Raw genomic sequence first — 16,618 nt, 5'->3', positions numbered from 1 at the left:
CAAACAATTAATTTTTTTGTTTGTTTTATTTTCAGTCTGTTAATGCCTCTTCTTACGCCAGCGGTCAGTTTACATTCCAGGTGATAGTTTAACTGGTAGACAGATCACCTCAGTTGTAATTGATCACAGTCTCAAAGATAATTAAAGAAGGGAGATCTAGCTGACCTAATGCCTCGAGGGCTAACCTTCAGGGCTATTCTGTGGTGTCTGGGCACAGTAGTGGTTGGTTTCTCTCTCCCAGTCACTCACTGTATCAGAAACGCCCCCCGTCTTCAGCGTGAAGAGTAGCTTTCTTCAGAGCATTAGAGTTTGATCCCTTGGATCCCCCTTATTCAAAGAGAGGATGTGACAACCAAGATTTATGTCTTGGCTGTCATTAATCACTGCATAATGATCTCTGTTGACGGAATGCCAACATTAAACAACTAGTCAGCCATCTTTTTATCCCAGAAGTCTGTATTTAGGCATTATCACATGAATGTTTGTTTTATGGTGGTCACAGACGAATAAATAAATTGTTTATTGGTTTTAATTCTGTATATACTTTGGCATGTAAGAGGTCTTGTGAGGGTTTTGTCTTAAAAGATAGCCTAATTGAGTTGACATAAGCAAAATTGCCAGAGTAGAACCTGAGACCAAACTACAAACTGGTTCAATTGCTGATTCTTTCATGAACTCACAAAGTGGTCTAAGGCAGTGTTTCCCAACCTTTTTTGGGCAAAGGCACACTTGTTTCATGAAAAAAATCTCGAGGCACACCACGTTACAGCCCCGTGACATCAGCGCGCAGCGTCATGCCGGGAGGGACGCACGAAGGAGGAGGGAGGGCGAGCGGAGGCAGCGGCGAGCCCCGTTCCTCCCCATCCGCCCCATTCCGTGCATGGAGCGCGAACAGGTGTGAGAAGGGGGTCAAACCTGTGGGCCGGCGCCGGGGAACCTCCAAGCTTTGGGGGTGGGGGGGGAGGAGGCAGCAAAGCGAGGCAGGAAGGAGAGCGCGGCTTGGCTGGGTGAGCTTTGGCAGGGGCAGGGAATGAGAGCCGCGAGGCGGGCGCTGCGGACGGAGGCGCTGCCCGCCGAGCTCGCAGGCAGCCAGGCAGGCAGACGGCGAGAGCCCCGCGCTGGGCGGCCTCTCCTCGCCGTCGCCGCTCCGCATCTCGCCGCCCGACTTGCCCGCCTCCCTCCGGGGACGGCGCCCCAATCGAAAATTTGACTTTAAAAAAAAAATCTTTCGAATTTTTTTATTTTTCCCACGGCACACCAGGCAACATCTCGCGGCACACTAGTGTGCCGCGGAACAGTGGTTGAAAAACACTGGTCTAAGGCAAGCCCCATCCACCCCTCTGCAATATGGGGTAACAATTCTGGCACATGGTTTTTTAATATATTATTAGAATCATGATTAAAATTGTCAGGGTGGCTTTCAATAAAATCATTCCTGCATTTCAGGGGGTTGGACTAGATGACCCTTGGGGTAGATTGCTGTTTTTGAGCTATTTGTATGGAAAATGGCAGAAAGGGCACTGCTGCCATGGGCTGCCATACGTCTGCATTTTCCTGGACAGTTTCCCGATTTCTGCCTGGACACTGCTGCCGACTGCAGTACCTTGGTTCTCAAACGCCGAAAACCTGGAAGTGTTTTGGTTTTCAAACATTTTTTGGTCAGCCAAACGTCCAATGCGGTTGTTGGCTATTGATTCCGGGGCACCTGCACCAATCAGAAGCTGCACCTTGGTTTTCTGATATTTTGAAAGTCAAACAGACATCTGGAATGGATTAAGATTGGCACTTTTGTTTTTGCTATTTATTTTGCGTTTTTGTGGCTTTTTCGGTTAATTTGTTTTTGTGACTGTGTGGAACCCAGTTCAGCTACTGATTGATGGATTGTGTGACTGCGGAAATGGATAAAAGCCCCCATCCAAACTGACTATCATCAGTGCAGGTAAGAATTTGTTTTTATTTTTATTATCTACAATACAGTGGTACCTCGGATTACATACGCTTCAGGTTACATATGCTTCAGGTTACAGACTCCACTAACCCAGAAATAGTACCTTGGGTTAAGAACTTTGCTTCAGGGTAAGAACAGAAATTGTACTCCGGCGGCACGGCAGCAGCAGGAGGCTCCATTTGCTAAAGTGGTGCTTCAGGTTAAGAACGGACATCCGGAACGAATTAAATAATTAACCTGAGGTACCACTGTACTGTTTTATTTATTTTATAGTACAGTACATTGATATTGCTTTCATTTTATGGATCAATGGTCTTGTTAGATAGTAAAATTCATGTTAAATTGCTGTTTTAGGGGTTGTTTTTAAAAGACTGGAATGGATTAATCTGTTTTACATTATTTTCTATGGGAAAGCGCACCTTGATTTTGGAACGGACTTCACGAACGGATTAAGTTTGAGAACCAAGGTACCAGTGTATTCTGACTGTGTATGGGAAAATCCGGACATATGTCAACCCTACCTTGGGGCCCCTTCCAAATCTACACTTGGTAATCTTTACAATAAGGAACGCTTTCCCCCTGTAATGACGTTATCTGATAGGAAAGGTCAGTTAGGGCCCACAGGCAGAAGTGGGGGGGAGTTGACAACATTGCACAGCTCTTTCTCCGAGACACCTCAACTCTTAGAATCACAGCACTGTGGAGTTGGAAGAGACCCAGCCCCATGCAATGCAGGAATCATCTGCCCCTTTCTTACTTAAAAAGTATGGAAAAGGTAACATCCCCAACATTTTTCTATTATTTTATTTTTTTAACAATTATAACTGGTACTGGATTTTTATCACACTATATGCATTAATTAGCTCTCACCAATATGTACCTGAAACTCAGGATTACATTTTATATATCTGAAAGCTTATGCCATTATAAATGTATTTACCATTAAGATGCCACAAGACTTGCTGCTGTATTTACCACATACTTATTTTTTGTTAGGTAATAATTCACTTTTGTTGAACACAGGTTATTAATACTGGCAGTTGTTTCTGCTTCTGCTGTGTCTGCAGTCTGTAAAGTGAAGAAGCGCAGGGGGGGGGGGCAAGGAAGAAAAGGAAGCAGCCCCTCTGACTGTGGGGAGGTGCTGCATTGCTGTCTGCAATCTGCGGTGGGCTCCCTGATATGTGGTACCAGTTGGATTGCTATAGCATGTAATATGTGCCTCTAAAGACGGTTCAGAAACTTTAGCAGGTGCAAAATTTGGCAGCTAAGTTGCTCACCAGGATAAGACGGTTTGAACAAATCCTGGCCCAACTGCACTGGCTACCAATAAGTTTCCGGGCCCAATTCAGAGTGCTGGTTTTGACCTACCAAGCCTTTAATGGCTCAGGAACGCAATACCTCAAGGACTGCCTCTCTCCATGTGAACCAACCCAGACCCTGAGATCATCTTTGGAAGCCCTTCTTCGGGTGCCTCCTCCGTGAGAGGTCTGGAGAGTGGCAACACGAAAACGGGCCTTCTCTGCAGTGGCTCCCCATCAGTGGAATGCTCTCCCCAGGGCAGTTCGCCTGGCGACTTCATTATGCATCTTAAGGTGCCAGGCAAAAGCTTTCCACTTTAACCAGGCCTTTGGCTAATTAACATCTTGTGACCTTTTACATGTCTTTGGGTGGGGTGGGGGTTATGGGATTGTTCTTGTTTGTGTTATGTATCTTGTGTTTTTATTTTGGATTTTTATGCTGTGAACTGCCCAGAGATCTTTGAATGAAGGGGTTATACAAATTTAATAAATAATAACAATATCCATGGCGCATCTTCTGGACTCAGCTGTTCCTTGTTAGTGTCTTCTTCCTTTGCAACTTCCTGGCCAGTGCTAGGACTGTCCTTCCTGATTCCAGTTTCATTTTGCCCTGCCTTTACTGAATGGCTACACCTCGTAAGATTGGTCTTGCTGTATGTAATTGTTTTTCCAAGTTCCCTTTTTATGTTCTTATTTTTTGACTCAAACCAAAAAAGCTATGCTGAAGAGTTATCTTACATGGCAGAAGTATTGCAAACCACCCTGATGCCCCCGCTCCCCCAGTGCAAGGTTATGGAGTGTTCAGAATAATTACTACTCGGACAAAAACAATGGCTTCTGTTGCAATTTAATTGAAGTAAATGATATTCGAATTAAGTGGTTTTAACAATACTGCAAAGTTGTGTTTAGCTGATTTACAGTGTAAAGGGTTTGGTGATTGATCATTAACTTCTCTGAACAGTGAAATTCTTCGGTTCTTTAGCAAACAGAGTGCAGGGAGGAATATCTGATAGGGCTGCATGAATTGCTGTGGCCTTTCCTTGTCCTCTTGTTGAGCGTGCCGTCTGTATGCTCCACTTTGCTTCTGCAATTGTTCGGCCTTTGCTCTCCAACTAGTTAAGGTGTGGCTGGCTGATTCAGGTTGTTCTCTCTTTCCCCTCTTACCTGAAGATTTGCATGTTTGACCTGGTGGAGTAATTGGGCCCACAGCAACCTGGGCGTGCCTCTCTGAGAAACATTTAGTTTCATGTATGACTCATAAGCTGAAGCACACACACCACTTCCCCAATCTACAGAAGCCATTTTAACTGCACAAAACTGCTGGATTACTTTTTACTGTCTAGCTTTTGGGACTCTGCAAACATCTTAGATCAAGGTAATTTTGACTGACTTAACTTGGTGAAGTGTCTGTAACTTAAATTTAATATTTCTGGTAGAGGATTAGGTGTACCTGCTGAGTTTTTAAAAACAAACATGGCTGTGTGCTTTTGGCTATGTTTATAATTGAAAGTCACACGCTTAATTTAATTAAAAATAGGGAACAGATAGTGTAATACTGACTGTTTTGTATTTAAATGTTTTGTTTGCCACAATATTAAAAAAATGGGTTTGCAAGATTAAGGCTGGGAAAATGATCTGTTGTAGCACAATAACTTTGAAAGGAAAAATGAAAATCACTTTAAGGGGCCTGTCAGCTTTACTGGTTTACCTATATATAAAAGTGTTAATGGATTTAATGCTTTTGAAAAAGGAAACTAATATAATATAAACTGTTGAAATCCAGCACTGTGTGCCACAGAAAAAATACATTTCAGGTGTAGCCTTTACCTTTAAGGTGGATTCTTATTTGTAAAATAGTTACGTGTGTCTAAGCATGGTATAGGCAAGCCTGTGGCAATCCTCCAGACGACACATTAGTAAACTGAGCTGGGTTAAAGAGTTGAATTCTGATTGTTCACATCCAAGAGACTGAACTGAGGAAGACTGAGCCAGTCTTCTGTTGTCTGTGATTTTAGCACTCATCTTTCTGTTATGCTACCCAAAAAATGAAAAATAAGAGTTTGCAGTTGTCATAATCCTAAAGACTGTTGTTGCTGGGAATTTCTGCTGTTCTATACTGCAAAACGTATATATTACATTTTATAGCAGAAGGGAGTTTGTGTTGTAACGTAAAGGTCTCAGGTTAGGACCAAGGAGTGGAAAGGCTGTTTCTATGAGGGGAGGGGAATAGGCTTGAGTTGTAAATTATTTGTCTATTGACTTGAGTTGTAAATTATTTGTCTATTGACATGTCTGTTTTCCACAACATGATTTTAGATGGGGGATTCTGCCTGTCTTGTTTAGGCGTTAGTTGTCAGTTTTAGCTGAAGGCTTATCTGAGTAAGCTGTGTTTTATTTCCCCTTTTCAACTGAAAAAAAAAACTTGATCAACTTTTAAAACCAGGTCTGATTCCTTAAAACAGAAGATGCAGTGCCAGAGGAAAAGCTGCCTGTAACGTCTCCCTGTGTCTATGGAATACAATGGGGCTTTTTGCTGCTACCAACATTACCAAGATAGAAAGCTTGCATGTTGGCCGGGGGGGGGGGGGCTTGGTCAGATGCTGTTCAATTTCTGGTACTGTTCCTTTGTTTCAGCCTCTCTATTAAGTTCTCCTGCAGTATCCCTGGTGTTTAATGCTTTCAAAGTAGTGGTATTTCCTAGCATATAAGGAGCCTATGTTATCAGATATTTAAAAATAACTTTGAAATCCACATATACTGGTATATCTGTGATCCAAAGAACTTGGTGACTGCTGTCTGTATTCAGTAATGCTTTAGGACAACTTTTTGTGAACCGCAGTCAACCTTTACCGGTGCCACAAAGCAAGCCTCTTTTGAATCTGAGGAGATGTGAAAGGTTGGCGGTAGGGGCAGGAGGTGTGCGCTGCTCAAAACAAACAGCAACAACAGCAGCCTTTAAACCATTCTCGTGAGTTGGGCAGAAGCCCTTGAACAGGACAGCTTTGGGTTGCTAGCCTCAGAAGGCCAAACTAGATATTTATTTATTCATTCATTAAAGTTTATGTAGTGCTTGATTGTGTGGGTGGGTGGGTGGTTTTTTTTAAAAAAAACACACACATTCGAAGCAGTTTACAAAAATAATAAAACAATAAGATTCTCAATAAAACCAGTTAAAAACAACTATTTAAAACATTTTTTAAAAAATAAAATCAGTGATAAGCAAAAAATCAGATTAAAACACAGGCCAACGTTCTACATATCTAGATAGTCACGCCTAAACAAAACATTTTTAGCAGACACTAGAAAAAGTGCAGTGGATGTGCTGGCCTGATTTCAAAATGACCAAAATGATTCCAAAATGTGTGCTGTCACACTAAAATATGGATATCTTTCAAATGTGTTCCAAATATTATGTGCAGTGCTTTTTTCTGGGGGGACACAGGGATATGAATACTCCTAAACATTTTGGGAATCTTTGTACTTTTGTCCATTTACTGTATTATATTTTTCCTGATCTGAACTATAAAATGGTGATTTTCTTGAGTCAAAATGAGAGTACCCCTAAAAAAAATTAAGAAAAAAAGCACTGATTACTGTATTTTTCGCCCTAGAGGACGCACTTTTCCCCCTCCAAAAATGAAGGGGGAATGTGTGTGTGCGTCCTGTGGGGCGAATGCAGGCTTTCGCTGAAGCCTGGAGAGCGAGGGGGGTCGGTGGTGGTCTAGTCTTTGGTTAACCCACACCTCTCTTTCATTTCTTGGTTAAAAATTCCACCTGCCCCTTTTGGGGGCAGAATTATATGGGTACCTGCAATTTTTTCAAGTGGAAAGATCAACCTTGAAGGAGGAGGCAATTTTTAAGTGGAAGGTGTTGTGAGATCAGTCCCCTCCCCTATAGTTTTCCCAGCTTGATCTCCTCCATGACTGTTACGTAGTGTAGAAAAAGTACAGGAGATTCTCATCATATCGTATCTCGCTTAAGGGGCAGCGTAAAAAGTTAAAGGTGAATGTTCACTTTTTGTAATAATTATTAATGTTCTCATAGTTCCTAGTGGTCTCCTGACATATTCTGTCAAAACCAAGTCTGCCAGCTTCTTTTTAAAACATTGGTATTGAAATGACCATTATAAAATATTTTCTGCTTGCAGTAGGAACATTTCTTCATTACTGGGGTTTTTGGGGTTGTTGTTTTTTAAAGCAACCCTTCATTTCCAAATTGTTGGACGTATTTAACAAAAAGTGGTGAATTGCAGTGCCAAGTTGCTGTGGTGAATTGCAGTGCCAAGTTGCTTGTTCCATGTGTCACAGCAACCCAGGTGGCGGCTGCTGTTGGATATGAAGTCTCTATTAATTTGTCCTTTGCGTGAACAGTGAATGTGATATCTAGCCTATTGGAAAGAAAAGGAACAGAACAGAATAGAATGGCTGACCTAGCTGAACAGAACAGGACCCACATAGAAACATTTGGGATGTTTTGTGTTGTTGGTTCTGGTGTGTGTGTGTGTGTGTGTGTGCGCGCGCTGCATTTCACAAAAAGTGGTTTACATCAAAATATTAAAACTGGGAAAGAGGATGGGTGGATAGGGAAAGAGAGAAGTGCATCTCTTCATTAAGAGAGCAAAATTGTTGTTTGGCACCTACTCATATTGTGTGTTCACTTGGAGTTTCTGGGACTCGAGCAAAGTTAAATAGCAACTACGGCAGTTCAAGTCAAGTTGTTTTATTATGGTCAATGACCAGCATTAGGATGAAATCACCAATTAAAAAATTTAAAATCTTAGAACAAACTAAAATAAATAAAATTACATATACATAAAAAGCAGTTCCAGCTCGTCATTTATCCATCAGAGGGAACCCTTCATGATCGTTTGTCAATATACTACTCCTGGGTGCTAGTCATTATGTGTCACATTTTAATTGTTGCTCTGCAGAATTTGGCCACATTGTATGTTACACCGGAATTATTATCCAGGAGCAGCAGAGTAGCAAGAAACTGTTCAGAAGTCCTAGTATATTTCTGGAGTATAGGCAAAATAAGGTACTACTGCAATTATTTTTCAGGAGGTCTCTTTCAAGGGATTGTCACCAACTTGCTGGGGAGTAAAAGTAACCCTTTCAGTAACGTTCCCCTGATGAAAAGCAGTGAAGGCTAAAAATGTGTTGGAATATATTTTTTGATGTTTACCACATCTGTTCTTATCTCTGTGGTTTCAAAGTTTGCGGAGTTGCCAATTTCTTGTATTCTGCTGGCCTCTTCTGCTGTACTTTAACAGCTACTTGATCAAAAGACATGAGCTGATGCTTATATTTGCCTCTGCGTCTAGAAAAACCTCACTTGTTGATTTTTGCAGATTACACAATACAGTGGTACCCCGCAAGACGAACGCCTCACAAGACGGAAAACCCGCTAGACGAAAGGGTTTTCCGTTTTGGAGGCGCTTCGCAAAACGAATTTCCCTATGGGCTTCCTTCGCAAGACGAAAGCCCATAGGGAAATCTCCGGGACAGGGCGTCTTGCCCACTGTCCTCGGACCTCCTCCCGCCGCCAGGCTTCGGAAGGCTGCTCCGAAGCCTGGCGGAGGGCGGAGAGGTTTTTTAAAAACCCCGGGACAGCGGGGGACTTCTCCTTTGTCCCGAGGTTTTTTAAAATGCTGGCGGGCGGCAGCGAAGGCTTTGCTGCCGCCCGCCAGCATTTTTAATTCGCCCCGGACAGCGGAGAAATCCCCCGCTGTCCCGAGGTTTTTTAAAATGCTGGCGTCTTCCCCTTTCTCCCCGGACCTCTTTTGAAGCAAGGGGCGGTAACGCGGAGAAGCGATCTTCTCCCCGTTGCCGCCCCTTGCTTCAAAAGAGGGGACAGAGGGAAAGGCGGGCGCCTTCCTTTCTCTCCCCCCGGACCTCTTTTGAAGCAAGGGGCGGCAACGCGGAGAAGCGATCTTCTCCCCGTTGCCGCCCCTTGCTTCAAAAGAGGGGACAGAGGGAAAGGCGGGCACCTTCCTTTCTCTCCCCCCGGACCCCTCTTGAAGCAAGGGGCGGCAAAGGGGAGAAGCGATCTTCTCCCCGTTGCCGCCCCTTGCTTCAAAAGAGGGGACAGAGGGAAAGGCGGGCGCCTTCCTTTCTCTCCCCCCGGACCCCTTTTGAAGCAAGGGGCGGCAAAGGGGAGAAGCGATCTTCTCCCCGTTGCCGCCCCTTGCTTCAAAGGAGGGGACAGAGGGAAAGGCGGGCGCCTTCCTTTCTCTCCCCCCCGGACCCCTTTTGAAGCAAGGGGCGGCAAAGGGGAGAAGCGATCTTCTTCCCTCCGCCCCTTGCTTCAAAAGAGGGGAAGGCTGGCGGGGGGCGAAAATCTTTGTCCCCCCTGGCTGTCTTCCCGGGAGGGCTTTTAAATCGCCCCGGACAGCGGAGAAGTCCTCCGCTGTCCGGGGCGATTTTAAAATGCTGCCGTGGGGGGGGGGGAGCAAAGACTTTCGCCCCCCCAGCCTTCAGAAGAGGTCGGGGAACAGATTGTCCCCAGACCTGGTCTGAAGTCGGTTTCCATAGCAACGCATTAATTGATTTTCAATGCATTCCTATGGGAAACCGTGCATCGCAAGACGAAAAACTCGCAAGAAGAAAAAACTTGCGGAACGAATTAATTTCGTCTTGCGAGGCACCACTGTATTTGTATCCTGATTTTTATAACAAAATCTTTACATGTTTTTGGTTATCTTACCAATCTGTTCTTGCTCCTCAGTTTATGCTCCCCCCTCCATTAAAACTGGAAGGTAAAGGTAAAGGGACCCCTGACCATTAGGTCCAGTCGTGACTGACTCTGGGGTTGCGGTGCTCATCTCGCTGTATTGGCCGAGGGAGTCGGCGTACAGCTTCAGGGTCATGTGGCCAGCATGACTAAGCCGCCTCCGGCTAACCAGAGCAGCGCACGGAAACGCCGTTTACCTTTCCACCGGAGTGGTAGCTATTAATCTACTTGTACTTTGACGTGCTTTCGAACTGCTAGGTTGGCAGGAGCAGGAACCGAGCAATGGGAGCTCACCCTGTCACGGGGATTCGAACCGCCGACTTTCTGATCGGCAAGTCGTAGGCTCTGTGGTAAAACTGGAAGCTACTTGATGACAAAAATGACTAATGTAGTTGTTCCCTGGGCATCATATGCAGGATTTCATTCATATTGCAGGGGACAGTAGAATTCTGGCAACCTCTTAACCAGAGCAAAGGATGCTCATGAGAGAGGATTAGCAACACCTCCATTACTCTTGATTTTGCAAAGGGGGAAGGGTCAGAGTACAAAGGATACTTGCTAAATTTAGAATATTGTGCCGCATACCCAGAGGGAAGGCATTATAACTTTCCTCAGATACAGCTCTCTAAGCGGAAATTAAGGTGAGGCAGGAACCCTCCTTTGTCCTGAAACTGACACCATGACTAACTTTACCTTAAAAAAGGTAAAGGGACCCCTGACCATTAGGTCCAGTCATGACCGACTCTGGGATTGCGGCGCTCATCTCACTTTATTGGCTGAAGGAGCCGGCGTACAACTTCCGGGTCATGTTGCCAGCATGACTAAGCTGCTTCTGGCGAACCAGAGCAGCGCACGGAAACGCTGTTTACCTTCCCGCCGCAGGTAGACCTATTGATCTACTTGCACTTTGACGTGCTTTCGAATGGTTTACAAAAACTGACACGCTCAAACCATAATCTGTTTTTAAATCATACATTTCAAAACAGGGCAATGAATTACAGTCATACCTCGGGTTAAAGATGCTTCAGGTTGAGCATTTTCAGGTTGCGTCCCGCGGCGACCCAGAAGTAACGGAACAGGTTACGCTGCTCGTGCATGCGCAAACACTCAGAATGACATCATGCGCAGACGTGGCGACCTGCGCAGATGCGGGTTGTGTTCTGCTCATGGTGCGAATGGGACTCCAGAACGGATCCCGTACGCATCCAGAGGTACAACTGTACTAAAATGAGTGAATGTGACTTTACTAAAAATGCAGCCACAAACCAACCACTGAAGCCAGCGGTAAAAGCATAGTAAAAAGAAGGCTACCCCCTTTCTGTGGGGAGGGCAATCTAGTCTGGGAGCATTTGCAAACTTCCATTCAGAGTATTTGGAGTTGGTTTTCCCACCCCACAGCACAGTCTTCTTACCTGGATTAAGCTTCACCTTGTTTCCTCTCATCCACCCAAAAACTGCCTCAGGGCCTCCCTGGGGTTAGCAGATAGAAAAGAGAAGTAGAACTGGGTGGCACTTCACTGATGGCACTTCAACCCAAACCTCCAGGTGACGTCCCTCACAGTGATTTTATATACAGACCTTAAAGGTATACTCTATAGCACCCTGAAACTGCTCTCCTTTCATCACTTTCTCCAGGAAGGACCAGAGGAAGTAGATGTGATTTGCATCAGTAATACTTTATTCTGAAATAGTTCCACCTAATATAACTTGAGTGACAGTACATTAATAAATGCAAGATCATTAAAAGTGCAGTCTTGTAGGAGATATGTGTTGTCTTTCTGATTGCACATGCAAAGACCTCATAGGGCACTTGTGAATCCACACCACCCCCCATCGCATTCTGCACTCTGTTGAGCATAATTTGTAGATCTGATTCTGAACCAACCTTTTGTCTGTGCTCAGAATGGCTTCTGAACGTCCAACCAAGTCAGGAATTGTAGGGCATAGCATTCACTTATTGTAGAAGTGAATACTCTGCATTTGTGTACTGCTTACTTGCTGAACCATATGAAATAGTTAACCTAGGCCAAGGGTCACCAACCCTTATGGTTGCGTTTGCATATTTACACAGACTTGGAGAAACTGTTGTGGGCATTGCATACACGTGCTACAACTAAACGCACATGGCAACTATCGGCTACAGCCGGATGCTTCTTTCAAGCCTAATTTCAGAAGTGGGGAGGAGACCCAGTGGGCACCAGGGAGGGTGTATGTGGGGGCATCTATGCCCACAGGAACTATGTTGGCAACCCCAGACCTAGGCAATATTTTATTGGGTAATTGTTTTATGGTTAGTTCTGCTAATAATATGCCAAGGATATTTTTATACACGAAGCTTAAAGCAATTCTGCTTCAATAAGACTTTGGGAAAAGAAGTTTATTTGCAGTGCTTCTTTCTGATGCGTTAGCAGTGATTGGACCCACAGGGGTCTAATCAATGCAATTTAAGGCTGTGTAAAATTATTCCTAGTGAAGGGGGAAAGCATCTAAGCCTTAAAGTGTAACCACTGTTAAAAAGAAGGCTTTGTTAATTGAGTTCATTTTGTGCTGAAATAAATAGTAGGAAGATCAAAGTAGTACAGTAGATGCAATGCATCGCTTCCACTCTCCTCAAGATCCATAAGATGTGGGCAAACAACTGGAAGAAACCAAATTTACGAGCAACAGAAAAATGGTCTTGAGGTGCTTGGCAGACTTTGATCATGATAAAAATGACTCGCTTGAAGATGATGATGATGATATAACCCCCTCAATCCGGCTGGGTTTCCCCAGCCACTCTGGGTGGCTCCCAACAGATTAAAAACCGAATAAAACATCAAATATTAAAAACTTCACTAAACAGGGTTGCCTTCAGATGTCAAGAGGCTCCCTGGGGAAATAGAATTGCCTCCCCATGGACAACTGGCAGACTTAGATGATACATCGGAAGAGACCCTGTAATGTACAAAGGAATATGGCAGCAAATATATTGTAACATCTTTTCAGATTCAAGTCTCAAACACATTCCCCACTCCCAAAAAGGATTGAGAAACTTTGGCTTTGTTCAACTGTTCAAGAATAAGCTTCAGTCAGCTTTGGTCTCATGTGCTTCCTCCTCCATCCCTGGCACAGTTGGAAGAAAGATTTGGGGAGTTTTCAATATTAGATTAGCCATAGCTTTTTGTGATGTTTGACCAACAGGGGTTTGTCTTAATGATGGTTTATTGAAATAAATCAATTTTAAAGCATATTTTACAAGTCTGGCTCACTGGCTTGTTTCAACAGACATAATTAATATTATCCACAGTTCACACTTAACAATTGTTAAATGGAAGCAGAAGCTTCAGATCTCCTTGAGAGAGTTGGGAGGCAGAGAAACTTGCATGTGTTGGTTTTCATAGCATTAAACCATGGTTTGGCATTCTGTTTGGAGGCAACCTTCCTCCAGCTATGGAATGTATACTCAGTTGTTACTTTAAGTGTCACTTATACTTCATTTCTCCCTTCCTCACCTACAAAGTCCTTTTTGTAATATTCCAGAATTTGAAACAGTCTGCAATCTGAATAATTTTAGGAAAGTTGCGTATATGTGTGTAAATTGTTTTTGTTTTTATAGTTTTAGTTGTATATGGAAGTTTAGGTTACAAAATGTAGCAAGAAACTGGCGCATAAGGAGGAGCCCTTTATGGTGGGAATTTGAATTTTATGTGGAGATGTGTATTCTTCAAATGATGCACGCTGTGTTGAGAAGTAAGATCCATCCGGCTTCTCAAGAGTTTCAGGTCCATTATCAGCAGACACTCATTTCTTCCTCCACAATTTAAAGAAGTGGCTTTTAAAAGTTGGAGGCTCTGTGGCTGCCTGCTTGCTGTGAATTTGGTGTGTATTTGGGCACAAGTATATATGGTTTCTTTCTTTCCCCCACCTCCTCTATTTCAGTTGCCACTGATTGGTTAGATCTGACACAGAGATCTGGGCTTCTTAGTTCCAAATGTTTGTGAAAATTCCTCTTTTAAATGATGCAATATTTTAATGCTTTAAACAATTACAGGGTTGATTTTGAGAGTTTGCAGGGCAGCAGTTGAAGAAGGAGCAAAAAGGGTTTTCTTGTGTCTGTGTGTTTCTTTGAGGCTGATTAGCTGTTTTCCCTGTGTAAAGGTCAGAGGGGGCAGGGTTTCTGTTGAGGCAGGGGATTAGCTGTGGGAGGAGCTTATCAGAGTTTGCAGGGCAGCAGTTGAAGAAGGAGCAAAAAGGGTTTTCTTGTGTGTGTGTGTTTCTTTGTGGCTGATTAGCTGTTTTCCCTGTGTAAAGGTCAGAGGGGGCAGGGTTTCTGTTGAGGCAGGGGATTAGCTGTGGGAGGAGCTTATCAGAGTTTGCAGGGCAGCAGTTGAAGAAGGAGCAAAAAGGGTTTTCTTGTGTGTGTGTGTTTCTTTGTGGCTGATTAGCTGTTTTCCCTGTGTAAAGGTCAGAGGGGGCAGGGTTTCTGTTGAGGCAGGGGATTAGCTGTGGGAGGAGCTTATCAGAGTTTGCAGGGCAGCAGTTGAAGAAGGAGCAAAAAGGGTTTTCTTGTGTGTGTGTGTTTCTTTGTGGCTGATTAGCTGTTTTCCCTGTGTAAAGGTCAGAGGGGGCAGGGTTTCTGTTGAGGCAGGGGATTAGCTGTGGGAGGAGCTTATCAGAGTTTGCAGGGCAGCAGTTGAAGAAGGAGCAAAAAGGGTTTTCTTGTGTGTGTGTGTTTCTTTGTGGCTGATTAGCTGTTTTCCCTGTGTAAAGGTCAGAGGGGGCAGGGTTTCTGTTGAGGCAGGGGATTAGCTGTGGGAGGAGCTTATCAGAGTTTGCAGGGCAGCAGTTGAAGAAGGAGCAAAAAGGGTTTTCTTGTGTGTGTGTGTTTCTTTGTGGCTGATTAGCTGTTTTCCCTGTGTAAAGGTCAGAGGGGGCAGGGTTTCTGTTGAGGCAGGGGATTAGCTGTGGGAGGAGCTTATCAGAGTTTGCAGGGCAGCAGTTGAAGAAGGAGCAAAAAGGGTTTTCTTGTGTGTGTGTGTTTCTTTGTGGCTGATTAGCTGTTTTCCCTGTGTAAAGGTCAGAGGGGGCAGGGTTTCTGTTGAGGCAGGGGATTAGCTGTGGGAGGAGCTTATCAGAGTTTGCAGGGCAGCAGTTGAAGAAGGAGCAAAAAGGGTTTTCTTGTGTGTGTGTGTTTCTTTGTGGCTGATTAGCTGTTTTCCCTGTGTAAAGGTCAGAGGGGGCAGGGTTTCTGTTGAGGCAGGGGATTAGCTGTGGGAGGAGCTTATCAGAGTTTGCAGGGCAGCAGTTGAAGAAGGAGCAAAAAGGGTTTTCTTGTGTGTGTGTGTTTCTTTGTGGCTGATTAGCTGTTTTCCCTGTGTAAAGGTCAGAGGGGGCAGGGTTTCTGTTGAGGCAGGGGATTAGCTGTGGGAGGAGCTTATCAGAGTTTGCAGGGCAGCGGCGCGCGCAGTTATACCCATCTTTTAGATTTAGGGGAGCTAGTCTCAAATGTTTGTTGGGGGAGACCAAGGGTTTTTTGTGTGTGGGGGAAGTTATTTGTCCTGTCCTCAAGCTTTTTATGATGGAGGACCTCTGTAGCCACCCCCAACGACACGATCTCAAGATGGAAGGGGAGGGAACAGCTGCAGTCGCCTGCGATTCCTGCGCAATGTTTGCCATCTTGCCAAAGGTTGCAGGCAGCTTTACCTGCAGCAATTGCATGTTGATTGCCCTTTTAAAAGACAAAGTCCAGCAACTGGAGGAACGTGTAGCTACGCTCCAAAGAATTAGAGAGCTGGAGCTTTTCTTGGAAGCAACAGAGCACACCGTCTCCACCAGGGAGGAGACAGGGGACTCCCCTGAGAAGGAGGATAGTTCACCAACACAGGAGCCAGATATATGGAGAAACGTGACTCAAAGAAGTAGGAGGCCCAGGGTTCACTCTGATTGTTTAGAAATACACAATCGCTTTGAGGTCCTCTCCCCTAGCATGGAACACGAAGAGCAGACTCCATTTGAGGATCTCTCCCTCATTACAGTCGATCAGGTATATGAAGACAAGCAGCAAAGTCAGTCCTCAGGGAATGTGCAGGCGACCCTGGAATGGACAGCTCACGGAAGAACCCCGACCAAACCCAAGAGGAGGCGTGTAGTGGTGATAGGGGATTCCCTACTGAGGGGAACAGAAGCAGTGATCTGTGGGCCTGACAAGATGTCTCGGGAAGTGTGCTGTCTCCCCGGGGCTAAGATCCAAGACGTAACTGAATGACTGCAAGGCATCATAAAACCCACTGACGAATACCCCTTCCTCTTGGTTCATGTGGGAACCAATGACACTGCAAGCAATAGCCTCCAGAAGATCAAAAGAGACTACGAGGCTCTCGGCAGGAAATTGAAGCAACTAAATGCACAAATTGTCATCTCGTCTGTCCTCCCAGTTGAACGACGTGGCCCAGGGAGAGAGGGGAAAATAGTGGAAGTGAACAGCTGGCTTCGCAAATGGTGTAAACAGGAACGGTTTGGATTCTTAGATCACGGACTGCAGTTTCTTGAAGATGGACTTCTGGCAAGTGATGGGCTGCACCTCACAATGGTTGGGAGAAATGTTTTTGCCAAAAATCACGGACTGCAGTTTCTTGAAGATGGACTTCTGGCAAGTGATGGG

General features: G+C 44.6%; 1 protein-coding gene across 3 annotated transcripts in view; it reads left to right on the top strand.

Annotated features, from left to right (window-relative positions):
• The window catches only part of ELF1 (E74 like ETS transcription factor 1), an 81,783-nt gene that overhangs the window by 11,667 nt on the left and 53,498 nt on the right, over positions 1–16,618 (top strand). The window contains exon 1 of one of the 3 annotated variants that reach the window (XM_082234441.1): positions 1,751–1,939. The exons of 1 other annotated variant lie outside the window; for it this stretch is intronic. The gene's annotated coding sequence lies outside the window, so the exon portion shown is untranslated. Of the gene's footprint in view, positions 1–1,750; positions 1,940–4,469; positions 4,622–16,618 lie in introns of those variants that run through there. One more of the 3 variants, XM_082234439.1, reaches the window with a different exon arrangement.

Source organism: Podarcis vaucheri (genome assembly GCF_965113315.1).
Source record: "Podarcis vaucheri genome assembly, chromosome: 8".
NCBI lineage: Eukaryota > Metazoa > Chordata > Lepidosauria > Squamata > Lacertidae > Podarcis > Podarcis vaucheri.
The sequence above is the reverse complement of the archived record's forward strand: the minus strand, read 5'-3'. Positions and strand labels throughout refer to the sequence as shown.